This window comes from Schistocerca americana, chromosome X (assembly GCF_021461395.2).
Source record: "Schistocerca americana isolate TAMUIC-IGC-003095 chromosome X, iqSchAmer2.1, whole genome shotgun sequence".
NCBI classification, from domain to species: Eukaryota; Metazoa; Arthropoda; class Insecta; order Orthoptera; family Acrididae; genus Schistocerca; species Schistocerca americana.
The window spans coordinates 405,231,393-405,256,209 of NC_060130.1; the positions used below are offsets into that span (position 1 = coordinate 405,231,393).

General features: G+C 45.4%; 1 protein-coding gene across 3 annotated transcripts in view; it reads right to left on the minus strand.

Annotated features, from left to right (window-relative positions):
- The window catches only part of LOC124554788 (phospholipase A2 inhibitor beta), a 145,557-nt gene extending 136,286 nt beyond the window's left edge, over positions 1-9,271 (minus strand). Inside the window, exon 1 of one of the 3 annotated variants that reach the window (XM_047128437.1) lies at positions 9,158-9,271. The gene's annotated coding sequence lies outside the window, so the exon portion shown is untranslated. Of the gene's footprint in view, positions 1-9,138 lie in introns of all 3 variants that reach the window. The other 2 variants (XM_047128435.1, XM_047128436.1) reach the window with 2 other exon arrangements.
- Positions 9,272-24,817: the final 15,546 nt, after the last annotated feature.

Here is a 24,817-nt window from a genome sequence, read left to right on the forward strand (position 1 = left end):
GCATTCGCCAGAAGCGATTTAGGGAATCACGGAAAATCTAAATCAGGATGGCTGGACGCGAATTTGAACCGCCTTCATCCCGAATGCGAGTCCATTGTGCTAACCACTGTGCCACCTCGCTCGGTCAATTTTTGCGTGCATCGTTAAATGAGATTCGGTCTCTCTACGAGAATGCTTCAGTTGATGTTCAGACATTGGTGACATGTGATGCACTGACAAATTATCAAACAATACTTACTACATTTTTACACGTTAATTAGCATTTGCAGCATGTCACGTGCGGCACAGCAGTTGTCGGCACAGAATTCCTCAAATAATTGAGGGCGTTCACATATGCTCGAGTTTGTTTGTGAGTGCCCTTGCGCGTATCGCCTTTAGTTACTGTAATTTGTAATCCTCAAATGTTTGCTCTTAGTCGCTAATTTGTCATGGTAATCCTGCAGCATGAGGTTATTTTTCGTTGTTTCGAGCATTTACCAATTACGTGGTGATAATATTTCTACAGAATATATTCTGTACCTATTTATGCAGATCTTTCCGATGTTAACTTTATTTACGTCTAGTGTAAAATTTGTTGCAGTAGATTTTGTGCATTTTAAAGAACACTTTTCAAATTAAGATATTAGTCATTGTCGAGGCACTTTAATTTTGTTGTCCTTTGCTCCCTTGCTCGAGTAGTTCCTACAGTCCAAATGGCTCTGAGAACTATGGGACTTAACATCGGAGGTCATCAGTCCCCTAGAACATAGAACTACTTAAATTTAACCAACCTAAGGACATCACACACATCCACGCCCGAGGCAGGATTCGAAACTGCGACCGTAGCAGTCGCGCGGTTCCGGACTGAAGCTCCTAGAACCGCTCGGCCACCGCGGCCGGCTCGAGTAGTTAGGCTAGGACTTGACAGATATCGTCTCCTAATTATGATTCTGTAAAACATGCTGAAATGTGAGGTAGGCGTGTTACTTTCCACAGCGTACCATGTAAAATTTGCATGTGTCTGTATCCTGCAGATAACTGATAAGTATTTCTCTAGCGTAGTGTTGCATATGTTTTTAATAGATCCTTGTAGAAAAGAAAGGAGATGTTAAAACCGTTGCCGTTCATAGACCTACTTCTCTCGAATAACACGAATGAGAGCACCACACCCGCAGACGATCGGTGGATATTCACTGAGTGTTGCGTTCCGCATGCCTTTACTCCATTAGGCACTGCATAGAGGATTGTAATTTTAGCCGCGCTTCTGGAACACCACTTGGTGTTCAGGAATTATACGAGTACTTCAGAATTCCTCCTCCCTTTCGCACACAGATACTGACGATGAAATTTACCTTCACCATCAGGCTGTGACGTCGCTAACTCATTCATTGTACTCGTGAGCGTCAGTATCCTCTGCTGCGGAGCGGGATATTACTCACAGTAAATATCATTTAATGAAATGATATACAGGGTGTTACAAAAAGGTATGGCCAAACTTTCAGAAAACATTCCTCACACACAAAGAAAGAAAATATCTTCCGTGGACATGTGTCCGGAAACGCTTACTTTCCATGTTAGAGCTCATTTTATTACTTCTCTTCAAATCACATTAATCATGGAATGGAAACACACAGCAACAGAACGTACCAGCGTGACTTCAAACATTTTGTTACAGGAAATTTTCAAAATGTCCTCCGTTAGCGAGGATGCACGCATCCAACCTCCGTCGCATGGAATCCCTGATGCGTTGACGCAGCCCTGGAAAATGGCGTGTTGTATCACAGCCGTCCACAATACGAGCAAGAAGAGTCGCTACATTTGATACCGGGATTGCGTAGACAAGAGCTTTCAAATGCCCCCATAAATAAAAGTCAAGAGGGTTGAGAAGCGTACGAACACTTCGACTAAAATGTGCAGGAGCTCCATCGTGCATGAACCACATGTTGTGTCGTACTTGTAAAGGCACATGTTCTAGCAGCACAGGTAGAGTATCCCGTATGAAATCGTGATAACGTGCTCCATTGAGCGTAGGTGGAAGAACATGGGGCCCAATCGAGACATCACCAACAATGCCTGCCCAAACGTTCACAGAAAATCTTGTTGATGACGTGATTGCACAATTCTCGTCAGCCCACACATGTTGATTGTGAAAATTTACAATTTGATCACGTTGGAATGAAGCCTCATCCGTAAAGAGAACATTTGCTCTGAAATGAGGATTGACACATTGTCGGATGAACCATTCGCAGAAGTGTACCCGTGGAGGCCAATCAGCTGCTGATGTGCCTGCACACGCTGTACATGGTACGGAAACAACTGGTTCTCCCGTAGCACTCTCCATACAGTGACGTGGTCAACGCTACCTTGTACAGCAGCAACTTCTCTGACGCTGACATTAGGGTTATCGTCAACTGCACGAAGAATTGCCTCGTCCATTGTAGGTGTCCTCGTCGTTCTAGGTCTTCCCCAGTAGCGAGTCATAGGCTGGAATGTTCCGTGCTCCCTAAGACGCTGATCAATTGCTTCGAACCGTCTTCCTGCCGGGACACCTTCGTTCTGGAAATCTGTCTCGATACAAACGTACCGGGCCACGGCTATTGCCCCGTGCTAATCCATACATCAAATGGGCATCTGCCAACTCCGCATTTGTAAACATTGCACTGACTGCAAAACCACGTTCGTGATGAACACTAACCTGTTGATGCTGCGTACTGATGTGGTTGATGCTAGTACTGTAGAGCAATGAGTCGCATGTCACCACAAGCACCGAAGTCAACATTACCTTCCTTCAATTGGGCTAACTGGCGGTGAATCGAGGAAGTACAGTACATACTGATGAAACTAAAATGAGCTCTAACATGGAAATTAAGCGTTTCCGGACACATGTCCACATAACATCTTTTCTTTATTTGTGTGTGAGGAATGTTTCCTGAAAGTTTGGCCGTACCTTTTTGTAACACCCTGTATAACGCAAACATTCTCCAGTTGTGGATTTTTTTATGAACTATGAGGAAAAATGGGGCGACACGTGTAACTTCTGTATCATACGTCCGTAAAATTCAAAACAAATACTAAGTGAGGACAAAGAACTCGCGATCAGGGACACCACCCTCGTCTCCGAGCTTCATGTTTCCGCGCCTAGCTTATGCAAGAAAGAAGAGCTGTGAGTAAATAAATCCAGAGTATTGAGCATTGCCATTACTCAGTTCGCTTTGTATAGAAATGCTAAAAACTTGGTATCCGTACACATTGTGAAACACCTTCATAGGGACAAAGATAGTCGTCTGATGCCTAAAAACACATCTCTTGAAACAATTAAATAGGGAATTTTTTTTTAACACGATAATGTAAGGCTCATAGTCCATCATCTTGTTGGCCCCGATGACATTTATCCTTTGTTCCCTGTAGCACACTTTTTGGTTCTGAGAACACAATAGGAGGTACCACACTTACTCACAAGTGTTAGACGCTTTCGGAAAGAAGTCAGCAGAGGGTTCATTTGACAATGTTATTGTTACACAATGCGCAATAGTTCACGAAAGTAACGAAACGTCTAAATAAGCTTGATTCGCAGTCAGACTCTTGTATTCCGGTTTAATCTCTACGACGAATGTAACTGGAAACATAGTCACAGAAGCTTTAAGACATCATTCTCAGGAGCTTCGGCAGCCATCTTAAGTATTTTAGTCTCGTCGGCTAGGACATCATTTGAGAGTGAGAATTAATTTAAATTCGACGAGGAATGGAGAAGTAATGGACAGCTTCTTTCTTCAGAGTCGTGACACTCGTTTTCACTGATTTATATAAACCATAGAAATTCTAAATCAGAAACAAACCTAAAATTATGAATCACTATTCTGCCGATTATGGGTCCAGCACATTCCGGCAGCGACTCAACGCTTGGTGCTCGCTGACGCACTACATTGACTAATGTGTGCTGGAACGCAATCTCCAGTGACCTCTTCGCAGTCGTGCCGTTCTGCATATAAACCACAGCCGCTGTCCTACGTCACATAATTATATGCATGCGACGTTCGCTCTTGTCGAGAATTAACATCAGTAGCTCAGTCGTCTTGCTTACACAGTTGAAAGCAGTCGCATACATTTTTTCCACTGGATGAGTATGATCGATGATTAACACAGCGAATTCGTAGGCGGAAGAAGTTGGGCTCAAAATTGGTCCAGCCATCCCACATTTGGTTCCCATAATCTCCGCAAAGCATACAGACAAACTTTGGTAGCGTTTCTCGAAAAGGGCCGCCTCCTCCTATATACGTCCAGTTGACCTGGCGCTCCGTTGCTAAGGTCCTCTATCTCAGCGGAAGGTTACACTGTAGTCCAATTAAAATTACTTCATAATTGGCACTTCACGCGTTGTAGATGGCTTCCTCCAAGCAGTGCGCTCAACGTCACGCCCGAACCGCCTGCCGTTGCCAAATTGCCACAACAATTAGTTCACTTCCAGTTCCTTGTCCAGCTTTACACACCACTAACCAAACAGTATTGGATCGTTCAATCAGAGACTGGCTTACATTAGATAAGCTTTGCACGACATTGTGTGCAGCCGAATTTTTGAAGGCTGTAGTTAATCTTTGCGACTGGGTCACCGGAGTCATAAATAAAACTTTCCGCAGTATAACGGTGTAGTGCAGTGGTTAGCGTACAAACCTGATCTGTCGTAGGTCGTGAGTTCGACCGCCTCAAATGCAGCGATTTTTTTTTATTTTTATGCATCCAATCAAAAGACCTCATTACTTTTATTCAATTAATTTCTTTAAATGTAATTTTTTATTTCTGGTGCTATGCCATGTCATTTTCATCAACGTATTGACCTTTTTTGTTTGTTCTTATTTTTCTTCGTATCATTCTCTTTTCGTTTGCAGTCAGCAATGCTCTTCGGTTGGTAACGCGGGACCTTGCGTAGCCAGTGTGAGGATAATTTCGGGTAACCAATGACAGCGAGAAATTACAGTTTGGTTTTACCGCTGAAACTGAAATTTTTCTGTTTTGAGTTTGCTCGTACAGGTTAACGTTAAACATCGTGAACAAAGCGATTGTGATTTTCAGTCTGCCGCAGACTGTTGACCGCTGTGTTCTCGGATACACTGTACATCAAGAGGTTGTTGCAAGATTAGGAGACGAGTTTAAATTCAGGGTTACAAAACGCGTCGTCTGCCGCAGTTCAGTCATTGGTCACCTAAAATCAGCTGTCGACAGAGCGTCTCCCATTTCCGTCATACCTCGCGGCGGTCGCTGCCAAAGTGCTCCGTGTTTCACGTTAACGGCATTTGTGAAGTGATCCGCAGTTTGCGAGTCGCCCACAACCGTGCGGTAGCCGCCAGCGGATGTGGCTACACTGCAGCAGCAAGTGACAGACGTCAACTATTCAAGTAATTTTAATCGGACTATAGTGTCCCATCCTTCCACATATTGTCTCTACCACGACTGCAGATTCGCTTACAAACAGAAACAATACTGGAAAACTGATTTACTCCCGTGGATTTAGTGTGTACTGGTGTTAAAATACCTTCCTACATCTCCCACAGCATTTTAACTAGCACCATCAGAAGCCAATAGAATCGTAAGAAGTCCGACATATGAGGGGACTTCAGAAAATAAGTGACGTACGTCATCCCATGCTAAGACCATTACGCAGCGAGGAGTGGCCCGTTGTCAGAAGAATGTTCACGCACGGGTTGCCCGAAGGCACAATCCTGCTGCGGCACGGATAACAGGTGTATCACAGTGTGGGAGTAAAATGGTGCGACAACTTGAAACGTACTCAAAGGTTAAAGCACGTAGGGCAGTACAATTCTTGTGAGCAAAATGTATAAACTGTGCACAGAGTGGCCGTGGAATTCTGGCGATATATGGACCAAATGCACTAATGAGTCCAGCCGTAGTGGAATGATGCCAACAATTTAGACAAGGGCGCACAGCCGTGGGTGATGCTGACCGGGAAGGAAGGGCGTCGACATCGACATCGACCACAGAAAGCAATGTCGAAGAAATAGAGCAACTGATTCGCCGTAATCTCGTATATTCCTACGATGAGGGCGCCCACACACCGGTTCTCGAATGGCTCCAAGACCAAGGAGCGCGTTTCCATCGTCGAGGAATTGAATGATTGGTAGGACGTACCCACCGTTGTTTACAAAGGCTTAATGACGATGTTGGAAAAATAGTCTAAACTGTCTGTCACTCTGAAGTGTAGTGCAGCATTTAATAACAGTTACTTGGCCTACAATAATAATGTGTAAATTACATTTTGAAGTTAAATCTGGCATGCTGTTTTCGTCATTTCTGCAACAATTTCCTGAGCTATTTTGCGTAATATGGGGGATCTGTTTCGTCTCTCAGTAAACAACATGGTATAAAACTCTCATTTGCCGTCAACACTATTTCTTTCAATTTGATCCACATTACATAGCTCATCTGGAACAACTGAATAACTTCACCTCCTCTGAAGCTGATGTGTGATCTCACAAAATTATTCCGCTTGAATCACTGAACTGGAAACCGCTCTTGTTGACTATACAGCGATCTCCAGTATCTTCTACAGCCTAGTTATTTTATGTGCTCAAACGCAGCAGTACTGTCAGCTGCAATGAGGCCGTAATAAATACTGCCAAACCGGTGAAACAACTAAATTTCGCACACCAGTTTTGATGTGTCAAAAATCAAATGGTTCACATGGCTCTAAGCACTATGGGACTTAACATCTGAGGTCATCAGTCCCCTAGAACTTAGAAGTACTTAAACCTAACTAACCTAAGGACATCACACACATCAATGCCCGAGGCAGGATTCGAAGCTGCGACAGCAACATCCGCGTGGTTCCAGACTGAAGCGCCTAGAACCGCTCCGCCACCACGGCCAGGCTTTGATGTGTCCCGTGCCTCACACTTCTTGTAATTCACGCCACAAGAAAGCAGCCGACAGCCAACGTAATCCGACGTGGCCGCAGCTACAACTGACAGGGTGAAGGCATTCTTAAAGATATCCTTTGCCGTCTTTGAGCCTACGTTTCCCATTAGGATTACCCCAACACGTACAGCATGTTGAGGTCATCACACCAAAGGTAACGTCTGAGCAATCTTAGTAGAAACGCTCAGGACAGAATAAGAAAATATGAATACAGGTTTTCAAGTAATAAACCAGAAATAAATTTACGGCTTTTTGACAGCTTCCCACGTTGTTACAAACATCATTCAATAAGCCATTCAGCCGGCCGCGGTGACCGAACGGTTCTAGGCGCTTCAGTCCGGAACCGCGCGACTGCTACGGTTGCAGCTTAGAATCCTGCCTCGGGCATGGATGTGTGTGATGTCCTTAGGTTAGTTAGGTTTAAGTAGTTCTAAGTTCTAGGGGACTGATGACCACAGATGTTAAGTCCTATAGTGCTCAGAGCCATTTGAACCAACCAAATAGCTGTCAAGTAACAAGCATTTTACGGAAAGAAGAGTTTTAACGCAACGGTCGGCAGGATGACTAGATTGTCACATTTAGGATGAATAACATGAAACGCCTAGGCGAATGGCCACGGATATTTAACAAAGAACAACTGGACTTCTCGAGACAAGTGAGAAAATTAAAATGTGAAAAAGCAGCCAATAGTGATTCCTAGACAGGGCGTCGCCTTGATTTTGTTTACGATAGTATCGAACCGATAATTAAAATAAGTTGCGAGTTCGACCGCGACCAAGTAGAAAGCTGTCCGAACACAATTTAGAACCTGACATAGCTTCCACAGATCAGACATTGTAACAGATCAGTAACACTTTGAACTATCACATTCACAAAAATTACAAAGATTTAGCCGTTCTGTAACGGCTGTTCGCGGAATACGTATCGTTACAGAAATGTATGTAGCCAAACTTCGTGATGTTTAGATTTCGAATAAAATCATGTGTGGGAGTCTGCAGTGACAACTGGCAATAGCTCGGTTACCAATAATGAGCGTCTACTTCAATCTGTGTGTACTTGGATTTACACAGTTACTGGGCATTCCAACATAACGTGGCAGTTTTTAAACACTACCGTGCAAACAATGTATAATGAAAGCTATATAAAGCAAATTTTATACTCTAGTTTTACAATAAATGACAACGTCACTCGAATTGAAACGGACCTCTATTCGCACGTACTTAAGAAATAACGGGTATGCCGTTACGCCTTTTGTCCTGCAGGAATGACAGCCACATTGCGTCACAACCTACTTAAAGAAACAGGGAAAGTGTCCTCAGATTAGAATGGTAACAACTACAGGACACACAACTGCTGATGAACTCTAAATGAAGCTGTAACAGCTTTCGCAGAGCTATGACTAATTTGTTGGAGACAATATTCACGATAAACGATATACTAAACGTAATTTCATCACCAACTGCATGCTCTTTGCAGGAACCACGTACTTTTATATTCAAAACTTTACCCCGCAGTTTACGTAGGAATGTTTTTGGGCAACATTGATACTGACCGCTGTCGAATAGCGAGAACAGTAAAAATTGATAGAAAACCAATAACAAAACAGGCGAATAGTTAGGGTTGCGCAGCTTAAAATTATGGGTCTTATTTGGCGATATCAGTGAATTTCGGGCTCGCACGGACTGTCACTGCTGCCTCATAACCACCTGTTGCACAAATCAGCCTCTGCTCATTACCGCTTTCCTGTTTTTTCTCAGACTAGACGTTCACAAAAACCACCGAAAATGTAGTTTAATAGTCTTCGTATCGCAGGCGACTAGCTAAACTAACTTTACTTGTTTACAATTGCTGTTACAGACAAAACAATTTTTTTATAGTTGTGAAGAGAAGAAAGTCTCACTTCGGAATTCGACCTGCAGTGACTTTCTGCTACCGGTATATTGAATGTTTACTAAACGAAGGTCATGTGTGATGATAAAAAGTTTGTACTCAGCAAAAACTGCGGGTCGTTTGTCCGATAACCGAACACTCGAAAGGGTAGGATTGTAGGAATCGAGTGGTGTGAGGTGTAGTCCCGGGCCACTCGATCACCAGGTGGTAGGCACACAATGCGTGGGCGAACACAGACGCGGGCGTGGCCGCTGACTCAGGCTGGTGTCACCGCTGCTATCGTCACGGAGGTCTGCGGCTGGGGTGTGTGAGCCGTAGGGACTAGTGAGGGCTAGTACTTACGGGTGAGTAGGAATGCTACCTGGGCCAGGTGCAGCGAGGCGGCCGGACGGCGGGCTGGTCGGCAGGCGACTGGTGGCAGAGGCGGCTGCAGACTGCAGACTCACCTGGCGCCCCGAGCGCCCACCTCGCGCAGCACGGCGCACACCGCGGTGTTGCCACGCGCCCGCCAAACACCGGCCGCTCGCAACTTTCCGGCCGCAGCAGGCGTTTTTACCTGGCTGTGTTACCGGCCGTGCCCAGCCGTGCACCCATCCACTCTTGCGTCCAATTGAGGTCAAGCCTCCCTCTCCCCCCCGCCCCACGCCCATAGACATATTAGTAAAACTGTTTACACTTTTACTTACATCAATTTCCAAATCTTTCGGAGAATAAAGTAGTCTGAAAACACAGGGTCTCGAAAATGGCAAAACTTGTAGAAAATTAGTAAACTATTTTTAACTCGGGATACTTCATAGTTGCTTCCCCATGTGAATGGGTTTGGGTTCTGACTTGAACATTCCAGCCCGTTCACGGGTCGACTGTATCTGCAGGTGCTGATTCAGAGTAGGGGCGAGGAGGGTGGTCGGACAACTTTCGGAGAATAATAACGTAGGCCTAGAAAATGACAAGAAATTCCAGAAGAGTAGAAGTAGTAGAAGCAGAAAGTTGAGGAAAACAAAACAGAAAGGAATTATATTCGCCGGCCGAAGTGGCCGCGCGGTTCTGGCACTGCAGTCTGGAACCGCGAGACCGCTACGGTCGCAGGTTCGAATCCTGCCTCGGGCATGGATATGTGTGATGTCCTTAGGTTGGTTAGGTTTAACTAGTTCTAAGTTCTAGGGGACTAATGACCTCAGCAGTTGAGTCCCATAGTGCTCAGAGCCATTTGAACCATTTTTGAATTATATTCGCCATAGACCGTAGAGAGTATTTATTTTCGTTACTGCAGTTTCGGCCTTAGAGCCCTTATCAAGTGTTGTGCCGCAAACGACTACGCGGCATCACATGTCAGGCTTTAACACACTTTCAACATCTACACATGGCATCGTCGTATGTGAGCCTTATATCAATGTTAACAGTATTAACGTAAATCCCAATAAACCACTGTCTTTAGGCACCCTAAGGCCGAAATTGTAGAGCAATACTTTGTACTGTCAGTGGCGAATATAAGGTTTTTTAAAAAGTTCTACGTGACTGAATCCCCGCCATGAGAAATAACTCAAAACAGAAGGGGAAAGTCCCTCCACAAAGAGAAAAAATACGAAGTCTGACTTTTGCAAATAAAGGCGGAACAAATATCATTATCTACCATTCGCGCGCTCGCATAGTGCTGGACCACAGACAACTTCTCACTATTATTGTATTGCTAAGTGAAATGTTGATAATGGTGAGTGCATACTTCCGCCGAGCGGTTCTAGGCGCTACAGTCTGGCACCGCGCGACCGCTTCGGTCGCAGGTTCGAATCCTGCCTCGGGCATGGATGTGTGTGGTGTCCTTAGGCTACCTAGGTTTAAGTAGTTTTAAGTTCTAGGGGACTGATGACATCAGAAGTTAAGTCCTATAGTCCTCGGAGCCATTTGAACCATTTTGCAAACTTCCATTTTATATGGTTTAGACAAAAAAATGGCTCTAAGCACTATGGGATTTAACATCTAAGGTCATCAGTCCCCTAGAACGTAGAACTACTTGAACCTAACTAACCTAAGGACATCCCATACATCAATACCCGAGGCAGGATTCGAACCTGCGAGAGTAGCGTCGTGCGGTTCCGGACTGAAGCGCTTAGAACCGATCGGCCACCGCGGTCGGCTATAGTTTAAACCATGACATCAAAGTCGTGGGAGTACGTTGCTATTACAGTTCTTAAATTCGATGTAAATTTCAGTTTTTGGGGCGAATTCTTTTCCAGTTACGTATTTCTCTGTACTGTAATTTCTTGGACGTTATGTTAAAATAATGAACTAACTACTGATCCAAACAGGGCCCGGGTTCGATTCCCGGTGGGCCGAAGATTTTCTCCGCTCAGGGACTGGGTGTTGTGTTTTCCTAATCATCAATATTTCACCCCCATCGACGCGCAAGTCGCCGAAGTGGCGTCAAACCGAAAGACTTGCACCAGGCGAACGGTCTACCCGACGGGAGGCCCTCGTCACACGACATAATAATAATAATATACTAAAACATTAAGTGGTATTTTATGAGATCAACACCAGGTGTAGAAGTATTAAACCGGAATTTGGCTGCAATAATTACACGTCTTTTGTTTGAAACTGATAAATAATATTTTATTCAAAATAATGTCCATATCAATTACCTCTCCGGCAGGCTATGAATGTCACGCGAAAAAAACGGTTCTACTTTTTAAGCGAACCAGTCAGCGAGCCATTCTCATACATTTTCATACGAATTGAAGCGTTGTTCAGCGAGAGCGTGTCCCCGCGATGCAATTAGATGATAATCGGAAGGAGGCAAGTCTGGAGGATAAGCCACATGCCCTGGTATTTTCCAACCGAACGCCTCGATTGTTTCCCTGATCCATTTTGCTGTGGATAATGGGGCATTATCATGGAGCAATATGACTTTGTGTTGCCTTTTTCCATATTCTGGTCGTTTTCCACGTAATGGTCGATTTAAATCGATCATTTGCTGTTGGCAGCGATCAGTGTTGAAAGTTTCACCAGGTCTTAGCAACTCATAATAGATGACACCCTTCTGATCCCACCAAACACAGAACATTGTCTTCTTTCCAAAGCGATTTGGTATTCCAATGGATGTCAATGGTTTGCCTGGATACACCCATGATTTACGACGGTTAGTATTCTCGAAATATATCCATTTTCCATCACCTGTCAGTATTCGATGGAGAAACGGCTTTCTTTTGTATCTGGCGAGCAGCATTTCACATGTGGTCTTTCGAATTTCTTGCTGTCTTTCATTCAGTTCATGCGGAACCCATTTTCTGCACCTTCCCCATAGCTTTCAACCGAAGAGAAACGGCTTTCTGCGTCACATTCAATTGTTCCGCAAGTTCCTGTTGAGTTTGAGTATAATCTTCATCCAGTAACGCCTGCTATTCGTTGTCGTCGAACATTTTCGGCTGTTTCCCGCGCTCGTCGTTTCTCAAGTCAAAATCTTTTTTTTTTTTTCTTTATTGTATTTCAATTCCTCATCGGGGCGGGCTGGCAGCAGCATATGCGCTGCTCTTCAGCCGAAAGACATAGAACAAACAATAGAAGACATTTAAAAAGAACAAAGGAGAGAATATGGTGAACATAGATATAAAAAATGGGGAACATCATGGAAGGCAATAGACAAAAAAACGGGATGACCGTAAAATGGAGATAAAAAACTGTTTAAAAGTAGCACACACAAAAAGCCACACACTGTGACAATTAAAAGAACACAAGACACAGTACGACTGGAGCATGAAAGGTATCGACGGATGGTGTAGCACATAACAAACACTGTCGGCGAACCTCAAGGCAGTACACAATTAAAATCACACCTCTTGACGCACAGGAGAAACAGCACTAAACACAACACTGATGTGGCACACTGACGATGATCAATACAGAAGATCTGCCAGGCACAAGGAGATGAGGGAGATTGGAAGAAGGGAGGGAGGGGAAGAGATGGGGGAGATGAGCGGGGGGCGCGCTGAAGAGGGCCAGGTAGGGAGGGATGTGGGAAGGAAAGAGGCAAGTATGGGGTGCAGGGTCTCAGGGGAGGGGGGGGAAGGAGGAAAATCCGCTCTGGGAGAAGGAGGGAAGAGGAAAAAAGGGAGCCCTGGGGAGGGGGGGGGGGAACAAGGCCAGTTTATAGTTGGAAGGAAGGGTAGATGTCACGGCGAAGTTCGTCATCCGGGAGGGGGAGGCGTTGGAAGTTGCCCTGATGAAGGAGATGGAGGGTGTGGAGGTGGAGAGAGGGAGGGATACAGCGATAGAGGCGTGGCAACGGGCGTGGGGTGGAGAGGAAGGAGGAAACCAGAGGGTGGGGGGGACCAAGCCTGCGGACAATGTAAAGGATGCAGAGATGTTGGAGGAACAGGAGGAGGTGGGGGAAGGGGATCAGTTCATACAGGAGCCATGTGGGGGAAGGAAGGCGGATACGGAAGGCAAGGCGGAGCGCATTGCATTCAAGGATTTGGAGGGCCTTGTAAAAGCGGGTGGGGGCGGAGATCCAGGCAACGCTGGCATAACAGAGGATAGGACGGATGAGGGATTTGTAGGTGTGGAGGATGGTAGAAGGTTGCAATCCCTATGTCTGGCCAGACAGGAGTTTCAGAAGGCGGAGGCAGGAATGGGCTTTCTGCTGGATGGTCTGGAGATGAGGGGTCCAGGTGAGGTGTCGGTCGAGGGTGAGGCCAAGGTATTTCAGGGTGGGGGTGAGCTGGATAGGACGACCATAAAGGGTGAGGTAGAAATCATGGAGGCGAAAGGAGCGAGTGGTGTGGCCTATGATGATTGCCTGGGTTTTGGAGGGGTTGAGACGGAGGAACCACTGGTTACACCAAGTGGGGAACTGGTTAAGGTGGGTTTGGAGGGTATGTTGAGACCGTTGAAGGGTAGGATAGAGAGCCAGGAAGGCGGTGTCATCAGCATACTTGAGAAGGTGGACTGGTGGGGGTGGCTTGGGCATATCACTGTGTACAAGAGATAAAGGACAGGGGAGAGGACAGAACCCTGGGGGACGCCAGCCGTGGGATAAAAGATACGACAGTTGGTGTTGTGGAGGGTGACATAGGAAGGACGGTGCGAGAGGAAGGAAGCGACCAGACAGACAAAATTGATAGGCAGGGCGTAGGTTTGGAGTTTAAAGAGGAGACCGGGATGCCACACACGGTCATAGGCGTTTTGGAGGTCAAGGGAAACAAAAATGGTGGAGCGACGGGAGTTGAGCTGGAGGGACAGAAGGTGAACAAGGTTGAGGAGTTGGTCTTCAGCAGAGAAGGAGGGTCGGTAGCCACACTGGGTAAGGAGGAGGAGGTGGTGGTGAGCAAGGTGCTGATGGATACGGTGGGAGAGGATGGATTCAAGGACCTTACTGAAGACGGAGGTGAGGCAGATGGGACGATAGGAAGAGGTGGCAGAAGGGGGTTTGTGGGGTTTAAGGAATAAGAGGATGCGGGAGGTCTTCCACAGGTCAGGGTAGAAGCCAGTAGAGAGGATGACATTATAGAGATGGGCGAGGACAGTCAGGAAGGAATAGGGGCTTTCTCGAAGGTGACGGTAGGTGGCACAGTCGTGACCAGGGGCCGTTTTGCATTTGGACCGGAGGATAAGTTTAATGTCTTGTGCTGTGATGGGAGTGTTTATGTTGGAGGGGGGCAACTGCCCCAAGTACTGGAGACTAGGAGCAAGTGGAGCAACCGAGGTATCGGCACGTTCCACGACAGTGGGGAAAAGAGAATAATCAAAGTGGGGATCATCGGGAATGGAGAAGACCTTGGAAAGGTGGGAAGCGAAGTGGTTGGTCTTACTGAGGTTGTCAGGAAGGGGGCATCGTTATGGAGAAAAAGGGGTAGTGGGGAGTGGAAAGGGAACCAGTAAGGCGATGGAAGGCGGACCAGTACTTGGAGGAGTTGATAGGGAGGGTGGTGTTGAGTCGTGTGCAGGTCTGGCGCCAGTCTCGGCGTTTCGTTGCTGTAATAAGGTTCCGCACGTGTCGCTGTATTTGCCGGTGGCGTTGGAGTGTATCCCTGTCACGAGTGCGCAGGAAGGAGCGATAGAGGCGGCGGGATTCACGGAGGAGGAGGACAGCCCGTGGAGGAAGACTGGGACGGCGTCAGTAATTACCTTCTGAAGGAAGGACGAGGCGTGGACGATGTCGTCAGGACGGCGATAGGTAAGAGGGTGGCTTTCGACCTGGGTGGAGATGGAGTCCCTGTAGGCATCCCAGTTGGCACAGTGATAGTCATGGACGACCTTGGGAGGGGGTGCAGGGTGCGGAGCCGGAGGGGGGCGGTGAGCAGACGTTATGCTGAGAAGGACAGAGAGGTGATCGCTACCTGTGGGGTCAAGGATGGTGACAGCGATATGCCCAAGGAGGTTGGCGGAGGCAATGACAACATCGGGGGTGGTGTCACTTTCGGGTTGAGTGTGCTGGGGAAGATGAACAAGGTCACCTTGGATGGTGGAGAGGAACTGATGGCACCGCCGAAGGGCAGCAGGAGTGCGGCTATGGATGTTGAGATCGGCGGCAATCACATACGTGAAAAAGGTGTGGTCAATGTGCCAGATGAAGCCATAAGGAAGAGGAGCAGTGGAGCGGACATAGATAGTGGCACAGGTAATGGCGAGGGAGGGGAAGAAGACGCTAAGGATAAGGTGTTCAGTGGGGGTCATTGAGGGGAGGTTGTGGCCGGACGGAGATATGCTTAAGGTGGCCAATCGCGACTCCACCCTGCGCACGAGGACCAGGAGCGTCAGTGCGGTGGAGGATATAGGGAGAGGTGCGGATAGAATGGTGGGGCTGGAGAAAGGTTTCGTTCAAGAGAAAGGTGTCGACCTGGTGGTGAGAGAGGGTGTGCATGAGGAGGTATTTGTTGGAGCCGAAGGAGCGAATGTTCTGGAAGAGGATGCGATACTCGTGCCGCGCCATGGTGAGAAGGAGGGGGGGAAGAGAGGGAAGGGAAGAGACTTAAACTAGGGTGTCGAGGCGGGTGAAGGTGAAGTGGGCTTGGTTCTGGGAGTAGGAGGCAAAGGTGTTCAGGTGGAAAACGGAGCGATCGGTAAGGGAGATTTGTTGGAAGGTGTGGGGGTGCTGAAAAGGGTGAATGTTTTGGAGTACAACAGTAAGGAACCGGATGATGTCCTCGGCCATGGGGGGTGGACAGAGGGAATTGTTGGGATGGACAGGGGGATCGACGGGACGAACTGGGACTGTAAGCTCAGGGGTGGTGGGAGGGGGTTTAGCTTTACACTTGTGGGAGTAGGTGGGATGGGGGCCATTGCAGGTATTACAGGAAGGAGGAGCAGCGAGGTTGGGGCAGTTCTTAAGAAAGTGGGAGGCCTTGCAATGGGGACAGGTGGGGGGGGGGGGGGTTTGCAGTTGAGAGTCAGGTGGTCATTGTACATCAGGCACTGCTGGCAACAGTAGGATTGGGGAGGGGATTTGGAGGATTCAACAGGGTGGCGATGGTGGTATATCGGGGCACCCTGGGTGAGGAGATGGTCAATGGATGGGGCGGACTCAGAGAACACTCACATGAGGTAGGTGGGACCAGAGGCATTGTGGATACAGCGGGCAGAGCGGATTTCCAAGTCCGGGTGGGAGTTCAGTTCTGCCAACACTTCATCCTCTGTGATCACCGGGCTGAGCTTGGTGTAGGTGGGGGGGGGGGGGCTACGGGGAGGCTGGGGCTGACGAGGAGTGGAAGCGGAAAGGAAGGGTGTCAGAGAGGCGTAGGGGCCAAACATAACTCGTGGGAGTTTTCGCAGGAGGTCTGTGTGAAAGGATGGGGACGGGGACTTGATAACGACTGAGTCCCTGTGGGGAATGAGTTGGGAAATGGGAGCACCAGGTAAGTACTTTCGTATCTCCATGGTGAGGGTACGAGTGTCGAGGAACTTAGGATCGGGAGTTGACAGGACAAAGGTGTGGAGGGTGGGGGCCGAGGTATGGGTGGCAGGAGGAGGGGTGGTGTCCATGGAGATGGCAGGGGGAGGGGGAGGTGGTGTTGACTTTTTGTGGGAAGTGGCGGGAGCAGGGTCGGAAATGACACGCTTTTGGGGTTTTTTGGAGACTGGAGGCTGGGAGGAGGGGAGAGGAACGGGGAGGAGAGGGAGGTGGTGGGTGGCAGATCCCTGTGGCGTAGTGGAGGCACCGGGAGAAGCAGCCAGTTCAGTGGTGGCGATGGTGGCTCGGCGTGACGTGATGCGTGCGGGAGATGCAGATGACAAAGTGACGGGGTGGGTGAGAGAGGGGAAGCCGACCACCTGGGGGGCGGCAGCAGAGGCGGCAACAGAAGCGTACGTGAGGGCGGGGGTAGTAGTGGGAGCTGTTGAGGGTGTGGAGGCTGGAGGAAGGGTGTAGAGGTGTGGGTATACAGCAGGGGAGGAGATAGGGGGATGGGTAAGTGAGGGAAGGGGAGGGGAGTTGTGAGGAGGGAGGCCAGGGGCGGCACTCCAGGAAGTGACTGTGGGAGAGGGGGAGGTGTAGATGACAGTGGAGGTGGGAGTACTCATTGCAGACGAACGGCGACTGACAGACGGACGGGCAGCAGGCGGCGGCGGCGGCGGCGATGGTCGGCGACGAACAGACGGACGGACAGCAGACAACAGCGGCGGCGGCGGCAGCGGTTACGGCGACGGCGACGGCGACGGCGATGGACAGCGAGCAAGCAGGCGGACGGACGGACGAACAGCTACAGCAGCAAGCGGCGGGCGGGCGGACGGACAGACACACAGACAGACACAATCTTCGAATACGGAGATTCCACCCTGAGAGTAGCCCAGGCTTTGCAATCTGACGCTTTCGAAGGAGGGGATCCAACCCTCTAGATGTGGTCAAAATCACCGCTTTTGAATTTTTTGAACTACTCGAAACACTAAGTTTTCCCAAGAGCATGTTCGCCGAAAGCTTTGACAAGCATTCCATGCGATTCAGCAGCAGTTTTCTTCAAACGATAGCAGAAAACCAATGCTGTCCGCAAATCGCAGTTCGTAGGCACAAAGCTCGACACGTTTACGGGTTTGAAACAGATACCAATGTATGGAACTTGGTTTACTGTGTGCTGACATTCGTCGTCAGCCGTTACAGGAAGCAGATGGCGCTGCAGACGCGGTCTCACGGGACCTACGCTGACGGCTAATAGCAGCTATAGAGAAATTTCCTTTTCATGCTTCTACACCTGGTAGATTAGGGAAAAAACAAACCAAGAAATCTTCAAAACAGCTGGATCCTTCGCCCGAACAACTTTGTAACCAACACTTTTGTCGAAAGTGATTTAGAGCTGGAATAGCGTTGTATTTGGCGTCCTGCGTCTGTTGGTTGAATTGTTACCACATGGCGTTATTTTTTGTACCATTGTCGACCTACAGTGTTGTGTGTTGCGACGCACAACGTTGTAAATCAAAGCCTAATGGGTGACGCACATAATATTGTGGTAACGACTGGAGAGCAAAAGTGCTTGAATAAAGGAAGCAAACTAAATTTAACATTGTGAGTGGAAGGACAACAAATGCGAGACATGGGAGGACAGTGAATGCTTTAGGAAAAATGATCCTGTTACATGAAAGTTGCAGCCTGATGGCATGAGTGAAACAACGTTGTAACTGCTACTCTTAATCAATAAAGTTCCTAACAATTCGCGTCACCAGAAAATTGTGTTCAATAGTGTTGTAGCTCTTCGTCGAAACCGGAACATCAGTTTCGCAAATATCTCACCGTTATGCACCATAAATTCGTCATTGCAGGGCATGGTTTCCTGCCACGCGAAAGGGATTCTGTCCTTATAGAGTGAAACAAAAGATATTTCCCTATGTTGAAGCAGATGATTTGATTTCAGTCATCGCCAACACCAGGGATAACAAACTCCTTGTTTGCAAGGTGTAGCCAGTGGATTTTAGGTATCTCTACGCACTAGATCAAAGGTTGCATAGACGCTTAGTCAGAATAACTCTGTCTGGATACAAATTTCGTATGATGACCCTACTATACCAAGGAGAAGAAAAAGTCATACCACCCTTCAACTGTGGGTTTGTAAAAGCATTACAACGAAACAGAGAGGTGCTGGGCCAAGAAATCTGCTGCCAGCTAAGATTTCAGTTGTACCTATCTTATATGATATCGATCAAAAACGCCTAGATCAGGTGTCAGTATTTTCCAGCTGAAAAGCGGAATTTCTATCAAGTGAATAGCGGATTTGCGCGTCATCCTGACAAAACTCTTTGATTGCTGACTGAAAATGTAATGCAGAATCTTCACGTTTAGTGCAAATGCAACAGAAATGGTTTTAACGTTTTTGTGTCTTTTTCTTCTTCTGCTGATGCTGCTTGCGCATATTTATGTTGCAATAAACGTTTATGTTTTGACTCGTTTTTTTGTGTTTTCTCAAACTAAGACTTCTGTTTCTGCAATCAGTAACACAGGAGAACCAACGTATTTCAGCAGTACAACTACGCAGAAATTTCGGTGTTCGTCCAGAAATATTAAAACAGTGCTATTTCTTCAGAGATACCGTATACAATTGTGTAATAACTGTTACAAAATTATGCAGAATGGCGTTTTATCTCATGTATGTACACTCGTATATCTCACATATACTTTCAGCATCAAGAAAGCTCAAATATTTAGGCATGAAACAGTTTTTGTTCTCCTGTAAAATTTACTTTTTGGTAGTTATGACGTTGTTCAGATGAAGGATTGAATTGTTAGAAGGATTATGACATCTGTATCAGAAGCATGAACAATGAAATCCCAATTAATGAAATGACTACTGCCAACTGAGATTGACTTTTGGAGACGGTCTGTATGGATATCCAGGCCGGAAAGGGTGAAAAAAGAAGTAATCAGGAAGAAACTGAATGTAATATGTTACATTACTGTGAAAGAAAAACAATTCATGTAGTACGGATATACGAAAAGAGTGTCAGAAGAGAGGTTGCCACTGTGGATCATGGAATGGGAACCACCAGGGAGGAAGAAAAGAGGGAGCACACTAGCTACATGGATACAAGAAATTCAGACATTAATCAGAAGAAGGAATACTAAAGAAAATCCATGGACAGATAGGCACATATGGTGATTGAAAATTAAATTTTATCTATAATGTTGGGTTGCCGGAAAATGAAAATACATTTTACAACCAGGAATAATAGTAATTATTATTATAGTATTTGAACAATTTATATACTTTATTGTTAAATTATTAAGTTCATCGGCATTTGGCACGTTGAAAGTGAATGTGCGTTAAGTTAATTTGTGGGGAGAGGGGAGGGATGTTACAACCAATTATAAACTGTGATCCTCTCCCCCCACGCCCTGGCCAGAACAGAATCCTGGATGCGTACCTGCTGCCGAAACAAATCCGACACACTTGGAGTGCCCGCAGGTAGGCCAGCAAACCACATAAGTTGCGTAATGCAAGATAGAAAGGAAAACACCCTACACTATATATAAAAAAAACTGACTTTCGAGAACTTGTTTGTAAACGACTGAAACAAATAGAAAAAAAATTGGAAATTTGTGGTAAGGTCTTATTGGACCAAACTGTTGAGGTCATCGATCCCTAAGCTTACACACTACTTAATGTAACTTAAACTAACTTGCGCTAAGGACGACACACACACCCATGCCCGAGGGAGGACTCGAACCTCCGACGGGGGGAGGCGCGCGGTCTGTGACAAGACGCGCCTGAGACCGAACGGCTTCCCCGCCTGGCCAACAAATAGAATTTACATGCTTGCATATCTGTAGTTGGCAAACCTGTGTCCAAAATTGTACTATTAGGTGAAATACGGATAATGTTGAACGCACATTTCGATTTTGTATTGTGGAGGCTTCGATGGTATCAAAGTAGTGATGGTCTGTTGCTATTACAGTTTTCAAATCAACTGGATAACGCCTCTACTTCTCAAGTTTTCGTATGCTGCATTTCTCTGAATTGTAATATCTCGGAATTTCTGCTAAATTAATGTACTAAGTACTGATGTAAGCAAATTATTACTAACTTAAATAATTTTGTATATATCCTCATCGTCCTGGATGGTACTGGGTAAATGAAATATCCATGGTAGACCAAATACTAACACAGGCCTAAACCCACTAGTGCCTGTTCTGGCTCCCAACGGCTAGTGGTCAGCGTCTGTTCAAAAAGTTCGTGCGGTTGTTACAAATACGAATACGTCTTGATCTCAACAACGAAGTCTTTAACAGTTGTGATCTAACTTGAAGAAAAAAAAATCGTGAGGGAACAACAGAAAAGATATCCATCACCCAGGCCCTAGTAAATGTACTGGGCTTTTTCTGGTGATCGAATTCTAGGACACCAGGAATGTTTTCAAAACGAGAAGAGTTGGAGCATCTCAAAACTTTATCGCTAACACTAAATTGATGCACTCAACACAAATTCACTGGTCGAACTAGGCCAACTTGATCAGCTTACTGATGCAATAGAAAAGGTTAGCATAAAAATCCTCGCAGTAAAAGAGGCGTGTTTCACAGATGAAAAGCACTTCAACACAGAAAACTACAGAATATACGATAGAAAACGTGCTGTCAAAATTGGAACACCAATAATGTTTGGCACAGGATATGCAGTACTAAAATCAGTCATAGACAACATCCTAGATTTCAATTCGATACCAGAAAGAATGTCCACAATTACTCTCAAATCAGGAAACAAAAGATACGCAGTCATCAACAAGAAATACACTTTAAAATTTTTTTAGGAGACTTTAGTGCAGAACTAGGTAAAGAGGTGTACAAGAAAATCACTGCCCCATACACAGCACGCAAACGCACGACCAAGAACGGGGAACATCTCACACATTACTGTCAAATTTTTAAGTTGAAAGTTATGCCAACCGAGTGTCAAAAGCCAAGGCGAAAACTCACAACGTGGAAAATGCCCAAAAATATACGGGGAAAACTCAAAATACATCACGTAGCCATAACACACAAAAGCAAGGTAAACTGTGAACGGGAGGAACAGAAGACGGCACAGAACAAAATTATAAGCCTGGACCCAAAATACTTGGAGATAAATAAAGACAAAATAATTGAAGAAATTAGTCGAAATGCAACAGAAAATATGACAGACCTCGCGAAGACAGTTTAAAAAGCAATGAGTTCGGGTCAACCTCCCACGAAACACAAACATCGGTGGGACGCAACTTGTGAGCAGACCACTCGACGAAGAATTCAGACATGGAAGAATTTCAGCAGTAACAAAACAACAGAAACGTGGCAGAATTTCCAAAAAGTTCAGAAACAATCCTCGAAATGTATCGGAAGAGTGAAAACGGCGTACAACAAAAAGAGAATGAATTAAATCGAAAAAGACTTCAAGAGAAATAACATGAGAAATTTCTACAGAATTTTCAGGGAAAATATGAAAGATTATCAACTTCCAAATAACTGCTTCAAAAGAGCTAAGGAATCTCTACAAACAAATATTAAAGAAAACTGCAAAATTAAAAAAAAATACTTTAATAAACTCCCCAACTGTGAGAAGCTATACTTCACGAAAAGGATACCAAATGCATATTCGAAACCGCCTCAAATCGCAGGAGTAGAGAAGGTTTTAAAACAACTAAAAACCAACAGAGTCGCAGGAGAAGATGGTATTATCGCCGATATCTGGAAACTCAGAGACTAAAACACAAAGAAAACTCATAAAAATCTCACAGAAATATGGATTACAGAGAGAATTCCACAGGAATGGAAACGGGCATTAATTCATCCACTTCACAAAAATGGCGGGGAGACAGACAATGATAACTGCAGTAGTACCTCATTATTATCGGTCATTTACAAAATTCTCCCCGAGGCACTACTCAACACACTAGAACAACGAGCTGATACAAAATTGGAGAATACCAAGTGAGCTTCAGAAAAGGAACATCCTCTACTGAACAGATTTGGAATTTGCGAACACTTCTGAAGGTCAGACAGACGAACGACACGCTATTCCAGACTTTTCATGAGTGAATCCGGGAAATTATTAACTCTTGTACCGATAAATCACCCAATAACTTTTCAGCCATTCTCAAGGTGAGTCGCTTGCAAAATTTTTAAAGAACTTTACACTGCGGAGTAAACGCGTATGCATCAGAGATAATACTGCTGGTAACAAGAGCGTCAGCCATAAATAACTATTTGCGCCTCTAAGAGCAAAATAAAGCAATCGCAGACATAGCGAATCCACGGTGCTCACGGAGTATTTGGTTGATTATTGAGGATGGCTTACGTTAAAACGCCAGGCAGTGAAGACCTAGAACAATATTTCCTTTAAGAGTGCAAATGTGAAAGAGGGGTTTGCATGACTGTTTCCAGCTCGACAAAACATTACACTTCTCTCAAAGGAAATATTATTCTAAGTCTTCACTGCTTGGCATTCTAACATATGAAATTCATAATAATCAGCCGCACATAACATACTTATACTCCTAACAACCATTGAACCAAAAAAAAAAGACCAGTGAGAGAATATTTTTGTTTGAAAAGAGTTTCAGATTGAAAATATTCAACTTATAGCTTATGTAAAAGGACCTTTTTTTTGTACAGCCGTGTGATATATGCTCACTTCTTGGGCCGCATGCTGGCCGCGGGTTAGACACCTCTGCACTAGAAGAATAGGGAATAGACAGAAAAACTAGGGTACTCATACAACGGACCCTTGCAGACACCACACCCAAGCCGGTCGGGGTGGCCGAGCAGTTCTAGGCGCTACAGTCTGGAACCGCGCGACCGCTACGGTCGCAGGTTCGAATCCTGCCTCGGGCATGGATGTGTATGATGTCCTTAGGTTGGTTAGGTTTAAGTAGTTCTAATTTCTAGGGGACTGATGACCTCAGAAGTTGAGTCCCATAGTGCTCAGAGCCATTTTTTGAACCACATCCAAAATAAAATTTATGGTAGAAATGTCAGAACCATTCGAGATACACACAGGGACCAGACAAGCAGATGACCACTCACATCATTTATTCAACATGGTCTTGGACAAAATCAGCAAACAATGGGAAGAAAAGGTAAAAGGGATCCAGTTAGGAGGAACAAGAGCAAACAAAACAATCATAAAATACCTGGCATTTGCAGATGGCCTGGCAATACTCAGCAACAATAGACAAGAAGCACTGCAACACTACAAACTAGCCATGCGCACAAAATACGGCAAGGTGAACAGAGTGAAAAAAATCAACTATTTAGGGGACTACATACAAATACGAGGATCAAACAACGCACCCTACATAGAACGAACTGAAAAACTCCAGAAAGCCTACAAATTCACATGGACACACTACAATAAAAGAAACATATCAAAACAGGGCAAACTCAACAAGCGCTACAATCAATGGTGTACCGTGGGGTTTGAGTGCCTGGGACTATATAATACTGAACTTCCTCATAAGCTGTTACCAATTCAAGATTTAACCTATTTTGTAAACCTATAACTGTAATTATAAAATCAAATTACTTCTCTAAAGTCGTTAATGTTTATTCCGAAACTGTAACAGTTTAAAGACACCACTATAGAGAATAACAAAATGAGGAAACAGAAAGCCTTAAGTATTATACATTTTCAGTATATAAATTTGCATTTATTCAGAATCTTCTAGATTTTGTTCTTGTAAATTCTTCAATATTGTGGTTAAAACTAACATTTATTTTTCCTTCAGTTTATAAAATTTTAAATTATTTAACCTTAGTTGTTATTAAAAAATTCATGGTGCCACATCAAACCTAACTAAACTTCCTTGCATCTTACACTTAATTATCCAGCTCAATAATTCTAAAGCTGTCCATGCAAAAATGTTTTCTTCTGGATGAACTTTTCAAATATAGGAACGTGGCGTCTGATTGGATGTATTTCAGCAATCATAGGTGAAGCATTCAATTCAGAATATTTCTCATATAAATGCCGAGTGTTTCCAACAATGAATTCATTTTTTCCAATAGTATTTGAATTTGAAGGCAGGAAGATACCTCGAAAAGTATATTCACTTGTAATGTAATTTGTTTAAATTCTGATGCTAG